Source organism: Rhagoletis pomonella, unplaced genomic scaffold (assembly GCF_013731165.1).
Source record: "Rhagoletis pomonella isolate Grant_MI unplaced genomic scaffold, Rhpom_1.0 Rhpom_scaffold_00005, whole genome shotgun sequence".
Taxonomy (NCBI): Eukaryota; Metazoa; Arthropoda; class Insecta; order Diptera; family Tephritidae; genus Rhagoletis; species Rhagoletis pomonella.
Genome location: NW_023458559.1, coordinates 18,943,455 through 18,950,105, shown reverse-complemented (window position 1 = coordinate 18,950,105; position 6,651 = coordinate 18,943,455).

Below are 6,651 nucleotides of genomic sequence, written 5' to 3'. Positions count from 1 at the left end.
TTTAGAGTCGGCCCTACGGGTTCATTAGTTTGCGCTGAAAGGCATCACATTCGACTATGGTTATGGTGGGTTCCGCAATTTTGGGTGCTGCCACTGGCACTGGTTTGGCTTTGCTGCTTGCGGCCACAATTGTTATGTACCGTTATTATTTGCTGCGTAAGCGAGGCAAAGAATGGGACGAACTGGATCGCTGGGAAGAGACCCGGATCATGCGGAAGTTACAACTGAAGGTAAGAAGACAAGCCGAAGTATGAATGAAAGTAGTACTCTTACGAAACGCAATGATCGTAACACGTTCCGTGATTAATGATTGCACCAAACTTCCGCTGAGAGCAAAATCGTTTCCGTCCATATTCACTTCGCTGTGATCGGTTAAATGGACATCGAATCCATTGTTCGCGCTTTTCCGAATTACCGTGTGTTTTATTCCAAAATGTAGATACTGATAACCGGGACTGAATTTTATAAGTTCCTACCATCGGTGGCGAATTCATCCCTAAAATCGCATATACATATCTACGAGTATAAAAGACGAACGCCCTGCTGCTCACAATATATTTTCACAAAGTTAATTTCAGCAACTTTCCAACCAGTGGCTGGTTACGCTATAATTGAGAGCAATGATGGAAAATGAGTGTGCGTTGTGCTATTTCGGCCCTTTCGGAAGCAGCCGGCACTTTAAGCACAATCGATTGATTTTCGGCACTATCTTAACGTAACTCAATGGAATAGCCCAGTAAAATTAGATCAAATTGATACGAAGAAAACGAAATCCTAATAGCGATTTTTCGATGCAATTTACTTCTATTTGCCACGTAGATCATGGACAGTCTTGCCCCTAAATTCATAAGACAACATTCCACCATCTTGGATTTTAGGTTTTTTGGATTTTTTGCGATTTGCAAGCTTATTTTGCATTTTTCGTGAAAAATGATTACATACAAATTTTTAGAGAATTTAATTTCCAACATTTTTTATATAGAAGGTTAAAAAAAAGCATTTTTTATTGTGATTGATTAGCAAACACTGCGGAAAAACTTTACTTTGTCACGGATTTCGCTATTTTTCGACCATTTATGTTGAAAATACGTAGCATATTGAAATTCCAAAGTTGTAGAGAATTTCATTCTCATTAATTCATTTTTTTGGTACGAAGTTTAGATCACGTCCAAACATAGCGATGTAAGGGAGGCGGCGTAAAATTCTTTTACAGGTACATGGCAATGGTCAACATTTTATAGGACGGATTACAAAGATTAAGGTCTTAAAATGATCACATAGATGCTCCCAATTGAAAAATGTGTGGCCTTTCAAAAATTTCAACATGGCGTCTGAAATATGGCGTCTAAATTAAGCGTAATTAGGTTTAGCTTAAAAAGGAAAAGTAACAGCAGGTTATTTTGCTTTTGATGTTGCTGATTACGGACCTACAGCATGATTTTAAAAATTCATAAAAGCGAATCCAATATGGCACCCAAAAAATTAGAGTCGATCCGATTCGCTTGAAACTACCCTGCAGGGAAACCGCGGACTAGTGAATCAAATTTCTAGTTCCGTACTAGATCTTTATCGCCAAAAAGGAACTAGTGCGATATGAACTAGATCCCCACCAGACCAAAATCGGCGAAAAGTGGTACTTTTAAAAAACTAACTTTTCAGTTTTTTTTCACTAGAAATCGATATTTAAAGTGACGAGTTTAGAAATGGTTCGGAACTATAGAAAAAGGGATGCAGAACGAACTAGATCTTATTTGTCGAATTTAGAACAAGTTCGGAACTATCGAATAAGGGATGCAGCGGGGGACTTGTTTACTTTACATAGATATGTGTTCGGCGGCTTTTTCGTTCAAATACGCTTCTATTCTGCGCTTCGCAGATGCTTTTTCATAGCTTGGTAATACAAAACTAAAATTTGTGTTAACATTTCAACATCTTGGGACCGTCTGGAATCTAAGAAATAACAGCGAGCACCTCTGCAAACTCAGCTACAGCTTAAGGTATGTAAACGTACAACCTTACAATCATTCAAACAAATTTAATTTCAAATTGAAAACACATTTCTTCCAAAATAACTGAAAATCGCATACACGGAAGAACCAAAAAGATTGAAAAATCATGATATTTTTTTCTCTCGTCTGTCGATTTCAGAACTGGTTCGGAACTATAGAATTTAGGACCAGTTCGGAGCGGGCGGCAATTGACACTTCCTAGGACATCGCCATGTTAAATTCGCCAGTTGCTTGCATGCAAAAGAGATTTATCGCGAACCAGTACTGGGTCTAAATGGACTAGAAGCGCACCAGTTAAGAACTAGAGATTTTCCCCACAGGGTAGATACGCTGACAGACTTTGCGGCGGCAGCGTGGCCAACTTCAAAAAGAATCGGCGGCAGCGGCGCGGCAGTGGGAATAATTATAATTTATTTAATTCATTCATTGAATTAGTTTTAAATTTAAATTACGTTACTTCCTACAGAAGAAGGTCTGAGGTATATACATTAGGGTGGTCCCAAAACAGTAAAGTCGGAATTGTATATCGAAAAAGTATACCCCTATTTTTTATTTTGAAATCAAAAAATGTTTAGAGGTCACTCAAAGCGCTCAAAGTTTTTTATGTATTTTTATATGGGAAAAATAAACATTTTCGTATAAATGGCATAGATTTCTTGAAAATCAATATTTATCGATCGGAAAAGTCTGGTTCTCTTCAGGAGACTTTCAGTAATAATACCCGATTGTTTTTTTTTGAACCTTTTTTAATACTAACGCCCATTGCATTTTTCCTGGTTTTTGTGGGTTTTTGGCGACCCTAAAGTTATAGTTGTGATGAAATTGTTAAATAAAGAATTGGGTATTATTACTGGGAATTTCCTACAGATAAACAATATAATAATATTTAAAAAGTTAAGTTATTGGGGTAAATTATATCGCTATCAATAAATTTTTGCAATAATCTTATCAACCGTTATGTTAAATTATGGAGTTCTTACGTTTTTTTTTGCGGATTATATATTGAAAACAAGGTTGGTCTACTTTTTTCCAAAAGTTTAACCCATCAACTCGAACTAGAACGAGCCTTTTTGACTCACTGCTTAAAAAAATGGCTTATAGATGGTTAAAATTTCCACTAAAACATTAAGCGCCAAATTTTTCTAAGGAACCGAAGAACTGAATGTAATGAAAAATAACAGGGACGTGAACCGGTTTTGAACCGATCCGGTTTTGAGCCGGAAAACCGCTTTTTTTCTATTAATTAACTGAACCACTCACCGAACCGAAATTTTCCACAAATGTTTGATCCGAACCGAAAACCGAACCACTTTCTATAAAGGTTTGTTTCAACCAATTTTCAATAGATAAATGTACCCACTTTTTTTTCTTTTTTTACACATGGTAACACCTACCATATTTGTTTACCATGAGACAATATCAAATGTAAGGGCAACCCATCTCATTTGATACACACTTGACCCTTAACCTTGCGCGTTGTTGCACTTGACACTTGACACTTAAACTTGCGCGTTATTTTTTTGTTTTTCGAACCGTTGAACCGAACCGAAACCCCGGTTCAAAGACCCAAAAAACCGCTTTGACGAACCAATCCAAAAGTGCAAAAACGGTTCGAACCGCTGAACCGAACCAACCATATTTTTCATCCGGTTCACGTCCCTGAAAAACAATACTAATTTTTATCAAAAAAGGAGAACTTTAACCCTGTGTAGAAAACATTGCGATGCGAGGGACCAAAACCTTCCAGGGGTTTGACCACCGCTAAGGAATGCTAAAGTAATTTTCACAGAGTCACCTAGTACTTGTATACGTATGTGGGACCCCAGAATAAAATAACTTACGAATGTAAAAATTAGCAAAAAACATTTTCTTTTTATTGAATTTTTTCTTAAATAATCAAAAAAAATACTCAGGAAAATCAACTTGTCTTTGTTTTATCTCCAATAATTGACGAGTTAGATGCAATGAGGCCGCTTCTGTTAAAACTGCTTTCTGAGATATTGACGTTAAAGTTTTTGATGTGTTATAACCAGGGATCGGATTTTTAGGACCTAAAAACCTATAAAAAAGGCAAAATAAAATAAGGAAATAGGCCGGAAAAGGCAAAATAAAATAGCGAAAAAGGCAGGAAAAGGCACTAGGTGTTGCAAAAAAGGCAAAAAAAGGCAAAACAAAATAGCGAAAAAGGTAGGAAAAGGCACTAGGTATTGCAAAAAAAGCAAAATATGGCACTAAAAAAAGACAGAAAATACAAAGAACAATCAAAAAATACATTTATTTTAGAAATGTTTATATTACAAGTAAAAAGAGAAAAGGGAGAGAAAAGAGAAGGGATGTACATAGCTCAGTGTTTAACGCTTCTGACTTTGAACATCGAATACGCAGGTTCGATCCCTGCTGAAGTCTAGAAAAAAGAAGTCTGATGAGGAGATGTGGTGATCTCCGAAATAGTGCTATAACTTCTACCGCTTAGACTTTGTTGCTTTTTCAATTTTTCCCAATAAACAATAGCGGTACAAAGCTCAATAAAAATATTTAAAAAAAAGAGGAAAACTATGAACTAGTTTCATTATATGCAAAATTTGTACTTTGAATCTTTGACTATTTTATCATTTCGAGTTTCTAACTAATAAAACTTTAATCTGTATAGGTGTAGTAACATTGAACCACAAGATGCATTTTGAAGTTATCTGGCAGCATTTTCATTCGATTTTCGCGAAGAAAAGCCTTGAATGTACTAAATGTTTTTAATAAAATTCATGAAATCAATCTTTTATTTTAAAAATGAGATCTCGTTATAATATAGTTTTTAAAACCAAAAACGAATATAATACCTTCAGGGGGTAGTAATAAATAACACAAATCACTTATATAATAGTGATGTACAAACAATTTTCTTTAAAAATACGCATACTTTTTAAAAATATTTGTTTCAACATATTTTGCAATAGGACTGCGCAATTATTAAATTTATTATTACTCATATTAATTGATTAATCGCACAATCCGCTTTTAAGAGCTCGGCGCTAAAAATTAAATAAATCGCTATAATAAGACGAGATCAGCTATTTCCACAATTTCACAAAATCACCTATAGTGTCTGAATCATTTACATTTCTGTTGTTGTCATATATTATATAAGATTGAAAATGCTATTGACAAATTGAAATTTCATGTGAAATGTATAAATTTTGTATATTAATAAATTTGTTTCTAACAATTAAATACTCCATGTGCCGGCATTTGAAGCTGCGACACACGGAATTATAGTCGACATCTCTACCTACTCGGCTACGGCAGTCAAAAGCTTTTTTGCTTTTATATTCATATTTTACATATGTGACAATGAAATAAGTTCCACTAATATGGAAATCGTAGAGCTTTTTGTTTTATAAATATTAGCACTGTTCGCGTACGCACTATCCAGTAAATCCAGTACTAATTTTACTGGTTTTTACCAAGAATGATAGAATACAAGATTGCGCCAATGAGAGAGGATTTTTGAGCGTAATTTCTGCGTGACGTCATCTTGGTGCAATTGCGAGAGAGAAATGCCAAAACGCATATAAAAATATGTAAACAATGCAGAAAAATGTGTTAATTTTAATATTACATGGCCCAATTTTGCAGGAATCAATAAATATACAAAGATTGATTAATTAGGAACACGTAGCAATAATTTTGGACATGTAGCTCTTTAGATAAGTACGATTTTTAGCACATGAAAAAATGGATGTATTAACAGTGTTTGCAATTTCATGTAGACCAAAAGGAAGGTGTGCAGCAAAGTGAATTTTTGGACTTGCCATTTTAAAAAGCCATGCAGAGTGCATATTTATATTTTTGGACGGTAGCCAACCACCAAAAACTCATTTCCGAGAGGATGCATGAGTGTGGCTTTTTGGAAGCAAATATTCTATGTCAGTAAAACATAATTTAAGCTGCACTTTTAAATGTATAATAATTTGGGCACTGTTTTGTATTAGGTACGTAACAGCGCGGTAAGATGCCGCTTGAATTAGCGCCTGGCGACCTTATCCACTGGTGCATTACCTCATACCAGCACTAAAAGAATCAGGTACTAACAAAAATAACTAGGTAGTGAAGTTCATGTATCTATACGGTGACCATCCGTCCTGTATTATACGGGACAGTCCTCTTTTTTGGCCCATTGTCCTGTTAATTAATTTATATTATACGGGACGCCAAATGTTTTGTATTTCTTTTAATGTCCTCTATTTGTCCCGTATTCGGTGCCCTGACGCCTTAACTTCTCATTAAAATGGAACGAGTTTTAAGTGATGTTGGTATATAATCGTAATTTTCTTTATAAACAGTTATAATCTTCTAATCTGAATGCCTATGATTCGAATCGAGGAATACATACAGTGGCCAAAATAGAAATTAGGACTTGACATTTTAGTAAGTTTTGTCTTTTTTCCTTAGTTTATTTAATGTTTATTATTTATTTTATTTTTATTATTTTCAACTTTGTGCAAAAACTATAAAAATTAATTCTGCAATGTTTCCCCAAAGTTTCAAACTTTTTAATTAGAGTCTTTAGAAAAAAATTTGGTTTGCAGTTTTGTAACTCATTAAAGTTGAGTATAATAAAGTGCGAGTGAAAAGTGCTGCTCATTTG